The sequence below is a fragment of the Balaenoptera acutorostrata genome, chromosome 14 (assembly GCF_949987535.1).
Source record: "Balaenoptera acutorostrata chromosome 14, mBalAcu1.1, whole genome shotgun sequence".
Classification (NCBI taxonomy): Eukaryota; Metazoa; Chordata; class Mammalia; order Artiodactyla; family Balaenopteridae; genus Balaenoptera; species Balaenoptera acutorostrata.
This window is the reverse complement of record NC_080077.1, coordinates 86,413,857-86,434,983: the sequence shown is the minus strand read 5'-3', so window position 1 is coordinate 86,434,983 and position 21,127 is coordinate 86,413,857. Positions and strand designations below refer to the sequence as shown.

Sequence of the window (21,127 nt, the reverse complement as noted above, 5' to 3'; positions counted from 1 at the left end):
CCTCCTTGGAGAGATAACATAATTTGGTTTATGTGACACATGCAGTTAGGTGAGTAATCTTGGCTCCTATCCATTTAGATAAAAGACTTTTGAACAATTTGTGGCGTAACAAATAAGTTTATCAAGACAGACTCTTTTTGAGACTTTGAAAAACAGGGGCACTTGTCTCTGAATGCGAAGTTGTCTCAGCCTTTATCTCTATTCATTCTTAGAGCCTCAGGAAGTCATTATTTTAAAAGAATATTGGGAATGTAATTCATAATGTAACACTTTACATATACATTCTTTCATCTCAGCATTGCAACAGTAGTATTCAGGTAGGTTTAGAAGTTATTTGCTTTTCCTAGTTAAAAATCCAAAAGCCAATAATGGTAAAGACTTTACACAGCTGTAGAGATACGTGTAATTAGACTCAGGCCTCCTGTTTCCTAGCACCAGACTCACTTCACTAGATCACAATTGGAACATTAAGCTCTGGCTTGGCAGTTTCTGAGAATCTATCACGTTTCTTAGTATATATTTAGCTGCTAGAGACATAATCAGTCACATCTTTATCATTCTCATTTTCCCTAATAACAAAGCACTAAATTAGTACTGATTGTAAGCTATATTAAGATGGTAAGTCACAGATATCTTTAAGTTAGAAAAGAATTTCTTATTTGGAAAAGAAAAGTTCCTTTTTGTAACTGCCTTTCATTAACTAATCCATATATATGTGAGTTAGTAGTGCAGTTGACCCTTGAACTGTGTGGGTCCACTTACTTGCGGAGTTTTTCAGCAGTAAATACTATAGTACTACGCCATCTGTGGTTGGTTGAATCCACGGAGGCGGAAACTTAGATATGGAGGAACAGCAGATATGGGGAGCCAACTCAAAGTTATACGTGGATTTCCCACTGCTCAGAGGATCGGTGCCCCTAACCCCCTCGTTGTTCAAGAGTCAAGTGAATACTACAGGTGTATTCTTTTAATTTTCAAATTTACAACATTTAGGCAAAGGGGTTTTGCTTAAAATGGTATTTCTTAACTTATTGATTCTTACTAGTGAATGGAAAACAAGATATTTTAATGGTTTAAATAACTGAAAAATTAATTATGTTGAACATTTATTTGAAACCTTTGAGCCTTAACAATTCACAAAAGAAGTGTGTTTTAATTGTTTCTGATCTCCTATATTGAGTAGATTTATCTCCATTTCAATAGACCAGATAATAACACAAATCAGAGAGTCCCCGTACTAAGTTTATTTTGTTAAAGGTTTACACTGATACACACACAGAGTTGACCCTTGAACAACTCTAGGGGTTAAAGGTGCCGACTCTCTGTGCAGTTGAAAATTCTGGTATAAATTTATAGTCAGTCTTCTGTATCTGCAGTTTCTCAATCACAGATTCAACCAACCACAGATTTTGTAGTATTGTACATATTTACAATTGAAAAAAATTTGTGTATAAGTGGACCCAGGCAGTTCAAACCTGTGCTGTTCAAGGTTATGTTATATGAAACATAAAATACATCTACAGGGTAGAAGGATGTAATTATTGATAATTACATTAAACATGATCTAAAAGTCATACAGAAATACAAATGACAGGTAAAGCCAATGGAAAAAAAAAAACCCCTGAATGGCTAAAACTACCTGGTTTCAACATTTATGATAAAATAATTAAGAAAGTGTAGTGTTAGTGTAATGACTGACAAATAGACCAATGGAAAAGTACAGAATCTAAAAATAACCCCACATATATATGTACAACTTATTTTCAACACAGGTACAAAAACAATTCAGCAGATAATGGATAGTTTTTTCAACAAAACTTTTGGAACAATTAGATATTCATGTCAAAAAGGAAGAATTTCAATCCCTATCTTCCATGTTATCTATTACATTTATCCATTTATTTATAAATAAGTGTATAAATTCTTGGATATGACACTAAAAGTCCAATCCCTAAGAGATAAAGTTGTTACATTAGAGTTTATCAAAATTAAAACTGTCTCTTAGACTCTGCTCAGAGAATGAAAAGACAAGCCACACACTGGAGAAAATCTTTGCAAATTACATATAAGATAAAGGGTTTTTATCCAAAATATATAAATAACACTAAACAATCCAAATTTTAGAATGAATAAATGATTTGAATAGACCACTCAAAAAATAAAGATCACAAATAAACACATGAAAGAATGCTCAACATAGTCATGAACGAAATGCAAAAACAAAAAACAGGTTTTAAAAGACCATACAAATGTTTGTTAATTGTTGTGATGGTTTCATGGCTGTATACATACGTCAAAACTTATCAAATTGCACACATTAAATATGTGCAGTATGTTAATTATACCTCAATAAAGGTGTTAAAATTTTTTAAATTTAAAAATGCCTTGACAAAAATAAAAAGCCAAACCACATCCTGGGAGCAAATATTTGCGAATTGTATCTGATAAATGACTTGCGTGTGTAACATTCAAAGAACTTTTAAAACGCAGTAATAAGACAGGCAAACATAAAAATGGGCAAAATATTTGAATGGATACTTCATTGAAGAAGATATGTGAATGGCTAATTAGCACATAAAAAATCATTAATTATTAAGATAATGCAAGTGAAAACCACAATGAGATAACTCTATGCACTGACTAGAATGGCTGTAATTAAAAAGGCTGACAATACCAACTACTGGTGAGGAGTAGTAGTAATTTGACACCTTTACACTGAGGATGGGAATGGCAAATGATACAGGCACTTTGGAAATCGGTTTGGAAGTTTCCTAAACAGTTACACATACACTTAACCATGTGACCTGGCTATTACACTTTTAGGTATTTACCCAAGAGAAATAAAAACCGTGTCCACACAAAGATGTTTATGCCATTGTCCATAGCAGAATTATTTAGAATAGCTAACAATGGGAAACTGCTGAGTGGATAAACAAAATGAGATATATGCATACAAAGAACACTACTCAGAAATAAGAAATGAGCTACTTATCCATGTAGCAACAGAATTATGCTGTGTCAAAGAAGCCAGACCAAAAAATAAAAAAACCTGCATATTGTATTCTATTTATACGAAATTTCTAGAAAAGAAGCAAAAATATAGACAAAAAGCACATCAGTGGTTGTCTGGGCTGTAGCTGTGACGGGCAACTGACTACAAATGGGTACGAGGGAACTTTTCCGGGTGAGGGTGTCTTAATCCTGAATTGTGGTGGTGATGGCGCAACTATATAAATTTACTAAAATTCAGTGACCTGAACATGCCAATATTATGGTGCATAAATTATACCTTAATAAATCTGTTAAAAAGATACTGGAAGCAACCTAAATGTCCATCGACAGATGAATGGATAAAGAAGATGTGGCACATATATACAATGGAATATTACTCAGCCATAAAAAGAAACGAAATGGGGGCTTCCCTGGTGGCGCAGTGGTTGAGAATCTGCCTGCCAGTGCGGGGGACGCGGGTTCGAGCCCTGGTCTGGGAGGATCCCGCATGCCGCGGAGCGGCTGGGCCCGTGGGCCACAATTACTGAGCCTGCGCGTCTGGAGAGGCCGCAATAGTGAGAGGCCCCGCGCACCACGATGAAGAGTGGCCCCCACTTGCCACAACTGGAGAAAGCCCTCGCACAGAAACGAAGACCCAACACAGCCATAAATAAATAAAATAGTGTTTAAATAAATAAAAATTAAAAAAAAAATTAAAAAAAAAAAAAGAAATGAAATGGAGGTATTTGTAATGAGGTGGATGGAGTTAGAGTCTGTCATACAGAGTGAAGTAAGTCAGAAAGAGAAAAACAAATACAGTATGCTAACACATATATACGGAATTTAAGGGAAAAAAAAAAAAAGGCCATGAAGAACCTAGTGGCAAGACGGGAATAAAGACACAGACCTACTAGAGAATGGACTTGAGGATATGGGGAGGGGGTGGGGTGAGATGTGACAGGGTAAGAGAGTGTCATGGACATATATACACTACCAAATGTAAAATAGATAACTAGTGGGAAGCAGCCGCATAGCACAGGGAGATCAGCTCGGTGCTTTGTGACCACCTAGAGGGGTGGGATGGGGAGGGTGGGAGGGAGGGAGATGCAAGAGGGAAGAGAAATGGGAACATATTGTATATGTATAACTGATTCACTTTGTTATAAAGCAGAAGCTAACACACTATTGTAAGGCAATTATACTTCAATAAAGATGTTCAAAAAAAAAAAAAAGATACTTAGGCTGGAAGTAGAAATTTGGGGCTCATCAGCATATAGATGGTGACTCTAGCTATAAAAGTAGAGATGATACCAGGAAAGTCTGCTGAAAAGGAAAAGAGAAGAAGCTATTTTCTGCAGATCCCTGTGGAAGAGCAACATTTAGACGATGCAGCAAAAAAAGAAAACGAGGAAATGCGGCTACTGAGGTAGAATAGAAACCAAACAAATATAGCGTCTCAGCAAGCAGTTATTTCTAGGAGGGTTTGGTCAGAAAGATATCAAATGCTACCGATGGGTCAAAGGAGGAAAAAGACTGTACGGCTTCTGATGGTCACCTGAGACCTTGGCATGAGCGGTTTTTGAGCAACAGGGAGGGTCCAAGTCAATCTGGAGTGGCCTGCAAAGTGAGTGAGAAGTAACAGAATGCAGACAAGAAGTGTCAGAGCCTGTTTCCAAAGCTTATGTGAAAATAGAAGGAGCAGATGAAGCAGAGACCAACAGGAGAGGGAAGTGAGAGGTTTTGCTTTAATAGAAGATTCAACAACCTCTTTCAGCAGGAGCAAGGGGATGGAACAGAGGATGAAACAATTCTTCCATGCTTTAGAATAGAGGAAAGGACGGTATCGATGTAAGTGAATTCGGAGATTTCAAGGCATTAAGGGAAGGTTTGTGTGTCAGCATCTGTTTTCTCCGTGGGAACCATGCTCACCCGAGGGTAAGAGCAGTAGTCTTAATGCCGAGGGTTTGAAGGAAACAGGGTAGTGTAAGGACCTAGAATGAGGTTAGTGATCGCGATTCTATAATGGCACTTATCGGCCCAGTTGTGTGACTTTCTCTAGGACTGGTCAGCAGCTGAGGAACAAGAGGTGGACAGTTGGACTCCTTGAGGTTGGCTCCGTCAGAGAGACAGAAGAACAAGTGTGTTCAGAGTAGTGGTGAAAGAGTGGATGAAGTAAGAATGCAGACAGAAATGAAGACACTGGGATCTGATGGACACTTTTTTCACTTGGGTTCTCCTGACTTAGAAGCAGGTAGTTTATTTAACAGGGGTCTCAAGAAGCAGGAGTAAGGGGATGGGGAAAAGCTAATAAAAAAAGGCACATTTTTAGCTGCTTATCATTGTAGGCAGCTGAGGCTGAGACGTGCTGGGGATCCCTGAGGAACCCTGTAGAATGTGCTTTACAGTTGTCTCTCTACAGGACAGGAGGCTGGCACATTAATCCAACTCCAGTTACCCTTTGGTGGAGGGTTGCTTCAAGGGCTCTTAAATTCCCCCCACCCCCTTAGATGTTGACAGTGTCTAAGAGTCCTTGGGAACGGAACACAGCTTCAGCTGAGAGTTGAGCCTAGGGCATGTGGTACAAGGTAAATTACACCAAGTGAAGGAAAGTCCCTATGAGGTCAAAGTAACAGCAAATAACTTGGGATAGTAGGAGGAGTTCTTTGGGTGTGTGAAAGTTACATATGTCCTCTGAGCTACTGATTTATCATCAGTAAAAGGGGATGAGAACATGCAAGTTGCAGAGTTACTGCTACAAGTAACACAAGCCCTTTCTATGTAAAGTGCTCGGCACAGAGCCTGGCCTATAGTAAAGCACACAGAATAGAAGCCAGTGTATTATTGCTACTATCTATTGAAATATCAGTAATGTTAATAACTACCTGCATTGTGGATAATAATAGATTAATCCAAACTCTGTAAAAGAGTTTCACTACTTACCTGAACACAATATTTTGCATACCAAGGCATTGTGATTTTGTTTTGAAGGATATTAAATTTTGGTATGGTTTTTTTAAACCATTTTTTAATGAAGTATAGTTAATTTACAGTATTGTGTTAGCTTCAGGTATACAGTAAAGTGATTCAGTTACATATACATTCTTTTTCAGATTCTTTTCCATCATAGGTTATTACAAGACATTGAATATAGTTCCCTGTGCTATACAGTAGGTCCCTGTTGTTTATCTGTTTTATGCATAATAGTGTGTATATGTTAATCCCAAACTCCTAATTTATCTACTCCCCGTACCCACCCCTGCTATCCCCTCTGGTAACCGTAAGTTTGTTTTCTATGTCTGTAAGTCTGTTTCTGTTTTATAAATAAGTTCATTTGTATCATTTTTAAAAATTCCACGTATAAGTGATACCATATGATATTTGTCTTTCTCTGTCTGACTTACTTCACTTAATATGATAATCTAGGTCCATCCATGTTGCTGCAAATGGCATTATTTCATAAATTTTGGTGTAGTTTTGAAAATAGTTTCATCAAAGAATGGGTATGGGAAAAATCTTAAATGTAATCTGATTTCCATTTATCCTCTTTCCTTTGGTTGGGATTGCATTTAAGTTTTGTCAGACTAGAATGATTGTATTTTCAAAGAAATCTCCAGAGATGTTCTACTGGTTTTGTTTTTGAATCTTCTGCATTTGAATTTATCCAAACACTGAGAAACAATCTAAATGCAACTACACTCTAACAACCTCTGATGTCAAATTTTCTTTAATTCTGGCTTATTAATGCTGTAGTTTTGTTTTCACTCATTTTCTTCTCAATGGAGAAAAAAGGAACAGCTGGTTACTATTGTCAGCTTTCTTTTGTTTGGGATTTATTAAGTATGCAATGCTTGAATATCTTTTTTTTTTCTGTCTGGATATAGAACTCCCACTGCTTTCAAAGAATGATAGAATTTACAATAACGAAGCTTTAGAGCTCACCTAGTCCCAGTATATAACCTGATGAATTAATACTAGTTAAAATATTAGTAATTGTCATCTAGCATTTCTTTTGTATTCCTCGTGGGTAATTGCCTGATGTGTCCTTTGCTCAATTACCGGTTGGTATATTATTCTTTTTCTTACAAATGATAAAACCTCTGTGTATTAATGATGTTAACCATTAAGCCACCATATGATGCTTTTTTTCCCATTTTGTCACTTGCCCTTCAGTTTATATTTTTGCCTTACAAGTTTATAATTAGTATTTTGTCAAATATATTATTTTTTATGAATTTCTCTTTTTTGTTTCTATACTTAGAGACACCTTACTCACCATGAGTTCTAAGCTATGTTTCACTTATATTTTCTTCTGCTCCTTTAACATTTTTATTTTTAAGTGGGCTATCTAACCCATCCAGAATTCACTTTAATGCAAGATTGCACTTACTCCTAATAAAGTCCATGGTGTTTATATAGCATATTGTTTCAGTCTAACATTTCATATCATGAATATGAAATGAAATGTTCATGATATATATCAGTGGCTCTCAGATGAAGACAATTTTGCCCTCTATGGGAAGTTTGGCAATATCTGGAGATATTTTAATATCTGGAGATATTTTATTTGTTAAGACTACAGGTAGGTAGGGTTCAGGAGAGGCTGGCTACTGGCCTTTAGTGAATAGAGGCCAGGATGATGCTAAACATCCTATAATGTACAGGAGAGCCCTTGCAAGGAAGAATCGTCAATGATGCCAAGAGTAAGAGATCTTGATCGGAGAGAGGAGAGAGGGAGAGAGAGAGAGAGAGAGAGAGAGAGAGAGAGATTGATTGATTGAGAGGTCCTCTGCCAGTTACAGGCTCATCAATAGTGATAGTACCTGGCTGATATTTGTTTCCTACCCTGAGGGGCATTGTCAGAGACTTTGCCTCCTGATTTGCAGAAAACCAGATTTCTACATTGTATTTTTGCTTATCCCCAGTCTGTTTTAAAAACAAATGAGCTTAATAGTTGTAGAGCACAGATTGTGGAGCCATAGTGCCTGGGTTGAATCAGGATCCTGCCCCTTTTAAGTTGTGTGACATTGGGCAAGTTACTTAACCTCTCTGTCTTCAGTCCCCTTATCTGTAAAATGAGGGTAATAATCGTATCTTTACCCCAGATTGTCATAGAATTGCAGGATGCTTAAAGCAGTGCTTGGCACATAGTAAACATTATAGAAGGGTTGGTGACAGTGTTAATAATAAAGTAAATGACTTTTTTTTAATGAACCTTATTTGATCACCATGGCCCCTACTTCTTATATTAAAAGTAATACTTTTTAAAATTGATTGCAGATTTTTGCCACTGATCAGTTTGAAGCGGCATGTTTCTTCTTTAGCCATCTGCCACATTTCTTGTGCCCTTGCCATGCCGCATAAACCCCATCAGACCATCAGCTCTGTTCTCTATATTATTGTTGTTATTATTATTTAACTTTTATAACCGACAAGTTGCAGGTTTCCTTGTAGGCACATATCTCTTTAATATTTAGAGTTGCTTACACTTTCTGTCTATGAGAACCATTAATTTTGAATAAAGACTGTATTCATTTTTAGTTACATTCTGAAAGTCAATGATGATATCTATGGAATTATATTTGTCTTCTTGTGTCAGAAAATTCAGTTTATTCTATTAACTTGTGCGGAATCCATTTTATATCGATATCTAGACACTGTGTTGTTTTGGATCCCCTTACTAGATATTTTTTTCTGGGTATTTCTGAACCTCTTAATTTCTATTTTGCTTTCTATCATATATGCCACTCTCTGGATTAGTACAGTCCAGTGGAATTTTCTGTGGTGATGTAAATATTCTATGCTGCACAGTCCAATATAGTCGGCACTACTGAACACTTGAAATGTGGCTAGGGAAACTGAAAAACTGAATTTTAAATTTTATGAAATAGCCATGTGTGGCCAGCGGCTACGAGCCTGGAGAGCCCAGCTCTGCAGCATCTCCTTACCCTCCGTTTCCAGTTTAACGTCTTCAGTTTCATTATATCTTGAATGTGTTGCACTGAATGTATTTGTGTGGCCTTTTGTTTATCCTATACATTATATGTATTTCTTGTATTACAAGTAATCAAATTATTTTTACTTCATTTCCTGTGTTTTCAATATGGTAATAATGCATAGTCTTAGATGATTGCATAGGGGTAGAAAACTTTTCCCTTCTTCCCTTCTAGGTTCTTTGACTGGTCTAATAATTAAATTGACATACGATAGACTAACAGGAGAAAAAGAACATTTTAGTACCAGAGCCCCATAAAAATACGACACCCAAAGGCAGTCAGGCAGTTGAGGCTTATCTGCCATCAGACCTAAGGAGTGGGATGGGCCAGGCTTGGAAGGGGAGGAAGACAACTCACAGAAGGATGAGAAGGGCATATGTGTGGTAATCAGATGTTTGCCTGTCATGTAGACAGTTCTTTAGATACAAAGTTATCTCTGGTAATGGTTCTGTTTCTGGGCCAAGCCCCCTATTAAATTCTTTCAGGCAATTAAGGGAGAGGGAAAAAAGCTGTTCCTGTGTCTTATGGGGCTTAATTGCCTTTAGTTCAATGCAGTCCACATGCCAAAGTGGCACATTTTGGGGTGGTTTGTGCTGCTGGCACTTAATTGGGACTGTACATGTGTAATTCTACTTGTAAAATATTTAAAATATTATCTCTTAAAATCAGGTGCTTGCTTTTCTTTTTTTTTTATTGAAGTATAATTGATTTATAGTATTATGTTAGTTTCAGGTGTACAGCAAAGTGATTCAGTAGTTTTATAGATTATACTCCATTTAAAGTTACTACAAAATAATGGCTGTATATCCCTGTGCTGTATAATATATCTTTGTAGTTAATTTGTTCTATACATAGCAGTTGGTACCTCTTAGTCCCATAGCCCTATGGTGCCCTTACTTCCTCTCTCTCTCCACTGATAACCACTAGTTTGTTTTCTAGTTCTGTTTTGTTATATTCATTCGTTTTATGTTTTTATATTCCACATATAGGTGATAACATAGAGTATTTGTCTTTCATCTGACTTATTTAACTAAGTATAATGCCCTCCAGACCTCTCCATATTGCTGCAAATGGCAAAATGACATTCTTTTTTATGGCTGAGTAGTATTCCAGTGTGTGTGTGTGTGTGTGTGTGTGTGTGTGTGTGTGTACACCACATCTTCTATATCTGTTCATCTGTTCATGGACACTTAGATTGCTTCCATATCTCAGCTATTGCAAATAATGCTGTGAACATTGGGGTGCATGCATCTTTTCAAATTAGTGTTTTTGTTTTCTTTAGATATATGCCCAGGAGTGGAATTGCTGGGTCATATGGTAGTTCTATTTTCAGTTTTTTGAGGAACCTACATACAGTCACTGTTTTTCACAGTGGCTGCACCAATTTACATTCCCAACAACAGTGTACAAGGGCTCCCTTCTCTCCACATCCTCGCCAACATTTATTATTTGTGGTCTTTCAGATGATAGCTCTTCTCACAGGTGTGAGGTGATATCTCATTGTGGTTTTGATTTGCATTTCTCTAATGATTACAGTGTTGAACATCTTTTCATTGCCTGTCGGCCATCTGTATGTCTTCTCTGGAAAAATGTCTATTCAGGTCTTCTGTCCATTTTTTGTTTGTTTGTTTGTTTGTTTTTTTATACTGCAGGTTCTTATTAGGCATCAATTTTATACACATCAGTGTATACATGTCAATCCCAATTGCCCAATTCAGCACAACACCATACCCACCCCACTGCAGTTTTCCCCCCTTGGTGTCCATATGTCCGTTCTCTACATCTGTGTCTCAACCTCTGCCCTGCAAACTGGCTCATCTGTACCATTTTTCTAGGTTCCACATACATGCGTTAATATACGATATTTGTTTTTCTCTTTCTGACTTACTTCACTCTGTATGACAGTCTCTAGATCCATCCACGTCTCAACAAATGACTCAATTTCGTTCCTTTTTATGGCTGAGTAATATTCCATTGTATATATGTACCACATCTTCTTTATCCATTCGTCTGTTGATGGGCATTTAGGTTGCTCCCATGACCTGGCTATTGTAAATAGTGCTGCAATGAACATTCGGGTGCATGTGTCTTTTTGAATTATGGTTTTCTCTGGGTATATGCCCAGTAGTGGGATTGCTGGGTCATATGGTAATTCTATTTTTAGTTTTTTAAGGAACCTCCATACTGTTCTCCATAGTGGCTGTATCAATTTACATTCCCACCAACAGTGCAAGAGGGTTCCCTTTTCTCCACACCCTCTCCAGGATTTGTTGTTTGTAGATTTTCTGATGATGCCCATTCTGACTGGTGTGAGGTGATACCTCATTGTAGTTTTGATTTGCATTTCTCTAATAATTAGTGATGTTGAGCATCTTTTCATGTGCTTCATGGCCGTCTGTATGTCTTCTTTGGAGAAATGTCTATTTAGGTCTTCTGCCCATTTTTGGATTGGGGTGTTTGTTTTTTTAATATTGAGCTGAATGAGCTGTTTATATATTTTGGAGATTAATCCTTTGTCCGTTGATTCATTTGCAAATATTTTCTCCCATTCTGAGGGTTGTCTTTTCGTCTTGTTTATAGTTTCCTTTGCTGTGCAAAAGCTTTGAAGTTTCATTAGGTCCCATTTGTTTATTTTTGTTTTTATTTCCATTACTCTAGGAGGTGGATCAAAAAAGATCTTGCTGTGATTGATATCAAAGAGTGTTCTTCCTATGTTTTCCTCTAAGAGTTTTATAGTGTCCAGTCTTACATTTAGCTCTCGAATCCATTTTGAGTTTATTTTTGTGTATGGTGTTAGGGAGTACTCTAATTTCATTGTTTTACATGTAGCTGTCCAGTTTTCCCAGCACCACTTATTGAAGAGACTGTCTTTTCTCCATTGTATATCTTTGCCTCCTTTGTCATAGATTAGTTGACCATAGGTGCGTGGGTTAATCTCTGGGCTTTCTATCTTGTTCCATTGATCTGTGTTTCTGTTTTTGTGCCAGTACCATATTGTCTTGATTACTGTAGCTTTGTAGTATAGTCTGAAGTCAGGGAGTCTGATTCCTCCAGCTCCATTTTTTTGCCTCAAGACTGCTTTGGCTATTCGGGGTCTTTTGTGTCTCCATACAAATTTTAAGATGATTTGTTCTAGCTCCGTAAAAAACGCCATTGGTAATTTGATAGGGATTGCATTGAATCTGTAGATTGCTTTGGGTAGTATAGTCATTTTCACAATGTTGATTCTTCCAATCCAAGAACATGGTATATCTCTCCATCTGTTGGTATCATCTTTAATTTCTTTCATCAGTGTCTTATAGTTTTCTGCATACAGGTCTTTTGTCTCCCTAGGTAGGTTTATTCCTAGGTATTTTATTCTTTTTGCTGCAATGGTAAATGGGAGTGTTTCCATAATTTCTCATTCAGATTTTTCATCATTAGTGTATAGGAATGCAAGAGATTTCTGTGCATTAATTTTGTATCCTGCAACTTTACCATATTCATTAATTAGCTCTAGCAGTTTTCTGGTGGCAGTTTTAGGATTCTCTATGTATAATATCATGTCGTCCGCAAACAGTGACAATTTTACTTCTTCTTTTCCAATTTGTATTCCTTTTATTTCTTTTTCTTCTCTGATTGCCGTGGCTAAGACTTCCAGAACTATGTTGAATAATAGTGGTGAGAGTGGACATCCTTGTCTCGTTCCTGATCTTAGAGGAAATGCTTTCAGTTTTTCACCATTGAGAATGATGTTTGCTGTGGGTTTGTCATATATGGCCTTTATTATGTTGAGGTAGGTTCCCTCTATGCCCACTTTCTGGAGAGTTTTTATCAGAAATGGGTGTTGAATTTTGTCAAAAGCTTTTTCTGCATCTAGTGAGATGATCATATGGTTTTTCTTCTTCAGTTTGTTAATATGGTGTATCACATTGATTGATTTGCGTATATTGAAGAATCCTTGCATCCCTGGGATAAATCCCACTTGATCGTGGTGTATGATCCTTTTAATGTGTTGTTGGATTCTGTTTGCTAGTATTTTGTTGAGGATTTTTGCATCTATATTCATCAGTGATATCGGTCTGTAATTTTCTTTCTTTGTAGTGTCTTTGTCTGGTTTTGGTATCAGGGTGATGGTGGCCTCATAGAATGAGTTTGGGAGTGTTCCTTCCTCTGCAATTTTTTGGAAGAGTTTGAGAAGGATGGGTGTTAGCTCTTCTCTAAATGTTTGATAGAATTCACCTGTGAAGCCATCTGGTCCTGGACTTTTGTTTGTTGGAAGATTTTTAATCACAGTTTCAATTTCATTACTTGTGATTGGTCTGTTCATATTTTCTGTTTCTTCCTGGTTCAGTCTTGGAAGGTTATACCTTTCTACGAATTTGTCCATTTCTTCCAGGTTGTCCATTTTATTGGCATAAAGTTGCTTGTAGTAGTCTCTTAGGATGCTTTGTATTTCTGCGGTGTCTGTTGTAACTTCTCCTTTTTCATTTCTGATTTTATTGATTTGAGTCCTCTCCCTCTTTTTCTTGATGAGTCTGGCTAATGGCTTATCGATTTTGTTTATCTTCTCAAAGAACCAGCTTTTAGTTTTATTGATCTTTGCTATTGTTTTCTTCGTTTCTATTTCATTTATTTCTGCTCTGGTCTTTATGATTTCTTTCCTTCTGCTAACTTTGGGTTTTGTTTGTTCTTCTTTCTCTAGTTTCTTTAGGTGTAAGGTTAGATTGTTTACTTGAGATTTTTCTTGTTTCTTTAGGTAGGCTTGTATAGCTATAAACTTCCCTCTTAGAACTGCTTTTGCTGCATCCCATAGGTTTTGGGTTGTCGTGTTTTCATTGTCATTTGTCTCTAGGTATTTTTTGATTTCTTCTTTGATTTCTTCAGTGATCTCTTGGTTATTTAGTAACGTATTGTTTAGCCTCCATGTGTTTGTCTTTTTTACGTTTTTTTCCCTGTAATTCACTTCTAATCTCATAGCATTGTGGTCAGAAAAGATGCTTGATATGATTTCAATTTTCTTAAATTTACTGAGGCTTGATTTGTGACCGAAGATGTGATCTATCCTGGAGAATGTTCCATGCGCACTTGAGAAGAATGTGTAATCTGCTCTTTTTGGATGGAATGTCCTATAAATATCAATTAAATCTATCTGGTCTATTGTGTCATTTAAAGCTTCTGTTTCCTTATTTATTTTCATTTTGGATGATCTGTCCATTGGTGTAAGTGAGGTGTTAAAGTCCCCCACTATTATTGTGTTACTGTCGATTTCCTCTTTTATAGCTGTTAGCAGTTGCCTTATGTATTGAGGTGCTCCTATGTTGGGTGCATATATATTTATAATTGTTATATCTTCTTCTTGGATTGATCCCTTGATCATTATGTAGTGTCCTTCTTTGTCTCTTGTAACATTCTTTACTTTAAAGTCTATTTTATCTTATATGAGTATAGCTACTCCAGCTTTCTTTTGATTTCCATTTGCATGGAATATCTTTTTCCATTCCCTCACTTTCAGTCTGTATGTGTGCCTAGGTCTAAAGTGGGCCTCTTGTAGACAGCATATATATGGGTCTTGTTTTTGTATCCATTCAGCAAGCCTGTGTCTTTTGGTTGGAGCATTTAATCCATTCACGTTTAAGGTAATTATCGATATGTATGTTCCTATGACCATTTTCTTAATTGTTTTGGGTTTGTTTTTGTAGGTCCTTTTCTTCTCTTGTGTTTCCCACTTAGAGAAGTTCCTTTAGCATTTGTTGTAGAGCTGGTTTGGTGGTGCTGAATTCTCTTAGCTTTTGCTTGTCTGTAAAGCTTTTGATTTCTCCATCAAATCTAAATGAGATCCTTGCCGGGTAGAGTAATCTTGGTTGTAGGTTCTTCCCTTTCATCACTTTAAGTATATCATGCCACTCCCTTCTGGCTTGTAGAGTTTCTGCTGAGAAATCAGCTGTTAACCTTATGGGAGTTCCCTTGTATGTTATTTGTCATTTTTCCCTTGCTGCTTTCAATAATTTTTCTTTGTCTTTGATTTTTGCCATTTTGATTACTATGTGTCTCGGCGTGTTTCTCCTTGGGTTTATCCTGTATTGGACTCTCTGCACTTCCTGGACTTGGGTGGCTATTTCCTTTCCCATGTTAGGGAAGTTTTTGACTATAATCTCTTCAAATATTTTCTCTGGTCCTTTCTCTCTCTCTTCTCCTTCTGGGACCCCTATAATGCGAATGTTGTTGCGTTTAATGTTGTCCCAGAGCTCTCTTAGGCTGTCTTCATTTCTTTTCATTCTTTTTTCTTTAGTCTGTTCCACAGCAGTGAATTCCACCATTCTGTCTTCCAGGTCACTTATCCATTCTTCTGCCTCAGTTATTCTGCTATTGATTCCTTCTAGTGTAGTTTTCACTTCAGTTATTGTATTGGTCATCTCTGTTTGTTTGTTCTTTAATTCTTCTAGGTCTTTGTTAATCATTTCTTGCATCTTCTCAATCTTTGTCTCCATTCTTATACCGAGGTCCTGGATCATCTTCACTATCATTATTCTGAATTCTTTTTCTGGAAGGTTGCCTATCTCCACTTCATTTAGTTGTTTTTCTGGGGTTTTTTCTTGTTCCTTCATCTGATATATAGCCCTCTGCCTTTTCATCTTGTCTATCTTTCTGTAACTGTGGGTTTTGGTCCACAGGCTGCAGGATTGTAGTTTTTCTTGCTTCTGCTGTCTCTTCTGTCCATTTTTTAATTGGGTTGTTTTTTTTATTTGATATTGAGTTATATGAACTGTTTTTGTATTTTGGATATTAACTCCTTATCAGTCATATCATTTGCAAATATTTTCTCCCACTCATTATGTTGTTTTTTTGTTTTTGTTGCTGTGCAAAAGTTTTTAAGTTTAATTAGTTCCAATTAGTTTACTCTTGCTTTTGTTTCCTTTGCCTTAGGAGACAGATCCATACAGATATTGCTATTATTTATGTCAGTGATCTGCCTATGTTTTCTTCTAGGAGTTCTATGGTTTCCGGACTTACATTTAGGTCTTTAATCCATTTTGAGTTTTTTTTTCTATACGGTGTGAGAAAATGTTCTAACTTTATTCTTTTACATATACAATAGCCGTCCAGGTTTCCCAGCACCACTTATTGAAAAGACTGTTTTTTCTCCATTGTATATTCCTGCCTCCTTTGTCATAGATTAATTGACTATAGGTTAGTGGGTTTGTTTTTGGGCTTTTTGTCCTGTTCCATTGATCTATTTGTCTGTTTTTGTGCCATTGCCATGCTGTTTTGATTACTGTAGCTTTGTAGTATAGCCTGAAGTCAGGGAATGTGATATGTGTAGCTTTTTTTTTTTTTTGGAAGGTTTCTTTGGCAATTTGGGGTCTTTTCTAATTCCATATGAATTTGGGGGTTAGGTGTTCTAGTTCTGTGAAAAATATCCTGGGTATTTTGATAGGGGTTGCATTGAATCTATAGATTGTCTGGGGTAGTATGGTCATTTTAACAATATTAACTTTACCAATCCATGAACATGGTATATCTTTCCATCTCTTTGTGTCATCTTCAATTTCTTTCATCAGTGTCTTATAGTTTTCAGAGTACAGGTCTTTTACCTCCTTAGTTATATTTATTCCTAGGTATTCTAGTCTTTCTGATGCAACTGTAAATGAGATTGTTTCCTTAATTTCTTTTTCTGATAGTTCGTTGTTAGTGTATAGACATGCAACAGATTTCTGTGTATTAATTTTGTATCCTGAAATTTTACTGAATTCATTGATGAGATCTAGTAGTTTTTTGGTGGTGTCTTTAGGGTTTTCTACGTATAGTATCAGGTCATGTGCAAACAGTGACAGTTTTACTTCTTCCTTTCCAATTCGGATGATTTTATTTCTTTTTCTGTCTTGATTGCTGTGGGTAGGACTTCCGATACTACTTGAATAAACGTCGTGATAGAAGACATCCTTGGCTTTTTCCTGATCTTAGAGGAAATGTTTTCAACTTTTCACTGTTGAGTATGATTTGAGCTGTGGGCCTATTATATATGGCCTTCATTATGTTGAGGTACGTTCCCTCTATTCCCACTTTGTGGAGAGTTTTTGTCATAAATGGATGTTGAATTTGAAAAATTTTTTCTGCATCTATTGAGATGATTATATGATTTCTGTTCTTCAATTTGTTAATGTGGTGTGTCACACTGGTTTGCAAATACTGAGCCATCCATGCATCTGGGATAAATCCCACTTGATCATGATGTATGATCCTTTTGATCTATGGTTGGATTCAGTTTGCTAATATTTTGTTGAGGATTTTTGCATTAGTGATTTTGGCCTGTAGTTTTCTTTCTTTTTTGTGATATCTTTATCTGGTGATGTTAGCTTTATAGAATGAGTTCGGAAGCATTCCTTCCTCTACAAGTTTTTGGAATAGTTTGAGAAGGATAGATGTTAACTCTTCTCTAAATGCTTGGTAGCATTCACCTGTGAAGACATTTGGTCCTGGACTTGAGTTTTGTTTTGTTTTGTTACTGATTCAATTTCATTACTGGTAATTGGTCTGTTCATATTTTCTATTTCTTCCAAGTTCAGTCCTGGGAGATTATACATTTCTTGGAATTTGTCCATTTCTTCTAGGTTTTCCATTTTATTGGCATATAGTTGTTCATAGTAATCTTTTATGATCCTTTGTATTTCTGTGGTGTTGGTTGTAACTTCTCCTTTTCCATTTCTGATTTTATTGATTTAAACCCTCCCTCTTTTTTTTTTTTTTTTAATGAGTCTGGCCAAAGGTTTATCAATTTTGTTTATCTTTTCAAAGAACCGGCTCTTATTTCATTGATATTTTCTATTGTTTTTTTAGTCTCTATTTCATTTATTTCTCCTCTGATCTTTATGATTTATTTCCTTCTACTAATTTTGGATTTTTGTCATTTTTCTTTTTCCAGTTCCTTTAGGTATAAGGTTAGGTTGTTTATTTAAGCTTTTTCGTGTTTCTTGAGGTACGCTTGTATCACTATAAACTTCCCCATTAGAACTGCTTTTGCTGCATCCCATAGATTTTTGGATTGTTGTGTTTTCATTTTCATTTTTCGCCATGTATCTTTTCATTTCTTCTTTGATTTCTTCAGTGATTCATTGGTTGTTTAGTAGCATATTGTTTCGCTTCTACGTGTTTGTGGTTTCTTTGTATTTTTTTCTTGTAGTTAATTTCTAGTCTCAGACTATTGTCATCAGAAAAGATGCTTGATATAATTTCAATCTTCTTAAAATTATTGAGACTTGTGGCCTAGAATGTGATTTATCCTGTAGAATGTTCTATGTGCACTTGAAAATAATGTGTATTCATTTTTTTGGTGAATGGAATGTCCTGTATATATCTGTTTAATTCATCTGATCTAATGTGTCATTTAAGACCCATGTTTCCTCATTGATTTTCTGTCTGGGTGATCTGCCCATGGATGTAAGTGGGTGTTAATGTCCCCTACTCTTATTGTGTTAGTTACAATTCTCCCTTTATGTCTGTTAATATTTGTTTTATGTATATAGGTGTTCCTATGTTGAGTACATATATATTTATAATTGTTATATCTTCTTTGATTGATCCCTTGATCATTAAGTAATGTCCTTCTTTGTCTCTTGTTTATAGCTTTGAAGTCTATTTTGTCTGAAAAATTATTGCCACCCCAGCTTTCCTTTTTGTTAATTGAAGTATAGTTGATTTACAATATTATATTAGTTTCAGGTGTACAACATAGTGATTCAGTATTTTTACAGATTATATTCTCCTTAAAGTTATTACAAAACAATAGCTATATTTCCCTATACTGTACACTATATTCTTGTTGCTTTTCTATTTTACCCATAGTAGTTTGTATCTCTTAATCCCAGACCCTTGTCTTGCCCACTGGCAGACAGAGCCAGGTCTTGGGGTCTCTAGGTGCAGAGCCCAGGCGTCCCAGAGTGGGCCAATTCCTGACACAGCTGGCTTTAGGGTCTGGGGTGTCCTGAAGCTTGTTTCAGCCTGCTGGTGAGTGGGTGGGGTCAGATCCTGGGGCAGCTGGCTGAGTGGCCCATGGTGTCTCACAGCTGGTGTTGGCCTGCTGGTGAGTGGGGTTGGATCCCAGGGTGTCCTGTAACTGGTGTCTGCCCACTGGTGGGTGAGGCTGGTCCTGAAGCTAGAGCAGGCTGGCTGGTAGGCGGGGCCAGGCCCCACGTCTCTGGCTTCAGGGCCCTGGGAGTCCCAGGTCTAGTGCCTGCACACTGGTGTGTGGAGCTGGATCTTCAGCCCTCTGGTGGGCAGGGATGTGTCCAGGGGCAGCTGTGGACTCAGGGGGTCTTAAGGCAACCTGCTTGCTGGTGAGCTTTGCCCCCACTCAGTTAGTTGCTTGTCCTGAGATGTCCCAGCACTGGCACCTACAGGCTGTTGAGCCAGTGTGGGTCTGGGTCCTGGGGCTGATAAGCTAGAAGGAGGATTCCACTGCCCAGTGGAATCCCAGTGCCAGTGTCAACACGGTAGAATGAGCTCCCGCAAATGGCTGCTGCCGGTGTCTGTGTCCCCAGGGTGAGCTCCACTTGCCTCCTTCTCCTCTGGGAGACTCTTCAAGATCAGCAGGTGGGTCTGACCCAGGGTCCTTTCAAGTTACTGCTTCTGTCCTGGGTCCCAGATCATGTGAGATTTTTGTGTGCACCTTTTAAGAGTGGAGTCTCTATTTCCCACAGCCCCCATGGCTCTCCCCAAAGTGATCCCCACTGGCCTTCAAAGCCAAATGTTCTGGGGCTCGTCTTCCCAGTGCAGGACCACCAGGCTGGGGAGCCCAATGTGGGGCCCAGACCCCTTGCTCCTTGGGGAGAATCTCTGCAATTGTAATTATTCTCCCATTTGTGGGTCACTTACCCAGGGGTATGGGTCTGGGTCCCCACCCCTCCTACCTGTCTTGTTGTGGTTCCTTCTTTATCTCTTTAGTTGTAGAAGATCCCTTCTGCTAGTCTTCATTGGTAGGTGCTCTATAAATAGTTGTAAATTTGTTGTACCCAGGAGAGGAGGTGAGCTCAGGTTCCTACTCCACCATCTTGGCCCAGGAGGTGCTTGCTTTTCCTTTTTTGCAAATAAAAATATTAATGTTTATTGCCTTAAAAAATGAAGAGCAAAGGAATATATAAAGAAGGGAATAAAATCACCCTAGTGGCACAAAGCAGAGATAACAACAACTACTACTATTACTACTATACACACGCAGAGTGATGTGTGATGCACTTGGAACTTGAATGAGTTCTTTCTACACATAATATATTCTTTTATTTTTTAAACACTTTACAAATTATACAAATAATACATGTTTATTGTTTAAAAATTGAAAAACACTGAAGAGTATACTGAAGGAAATAAAATCATCCATAGTCACAGCATGCATAGATTATTTATTTTTATTTTTCTGATTTGTTTTCTTCCAATAGCGTTTCTAAGACCCATAGGTAGGTTTATACACAGGTAGGTAGGTGGATGTTCAGGTAGACAAGCATTTTTATAAAATTTTTTGAATTATACTATAGCTATGCAGGGTGTACCAATAAAAGTATATACCTTTCAGATAGTAATCAGACAAAAATATATGCAGCTATGAGATGTGTCATCAACAATGGTATGAGTGGCCATTTTGAACATTTATAACTTTACAGTAATAAAAATAGATATTAACATTTATTCACTAAATTTGGTAATCAAATACTTGTATCTTTTTTATATTGTGAGAGCTTTCCTATAGTATAAAATAAAATTCATAAACATGATTTTAATGGTTGCAGCTTATTCCACTGTATCTATATACCATAATTTATCTACCCAGTTCCCTATTATTGGACATTTAGTATGTTTCTCTTTTTACTACTATAAATAGCATTGCACTCTACATCTTACTGCCTAAAACTTTTCATCTCTGATTATTTCCTTAGGATACATTCTTAGCAGCAAAATCACTGGGCCCAATGACATGAGCAGATTTAAGACCCTTGATATATATTGCCAAATTGCCCTCCAGGAAATTCTTTGTTGCTTATAGAAAAAAATAAATAATCCTTGTTCTATTTATACTCTTTAATCATTATCATTTCCATGCAGCTTTTTTTGAACCTTTAAACTTCTCTTCAGTTTTAGGACTCAGAATTGTTTTTTAATAAATGTTTCTTTCA

General features: G+C 36.9%; 1 protein-coding gene across 4 annotated transcripts in view; it reads left to right on the top strand.

Annotated features, from left to right (window-relative positions):
- The window catches only part of COL19A1 (collagen type XIX alpha 1 chain), a 379,271-nt gene that overhangs the window by 137,879 nt on the left and 220,265 nt on the right, over positions 1 to 21,127 (top strand). The window lies entirely within an intron of this gene.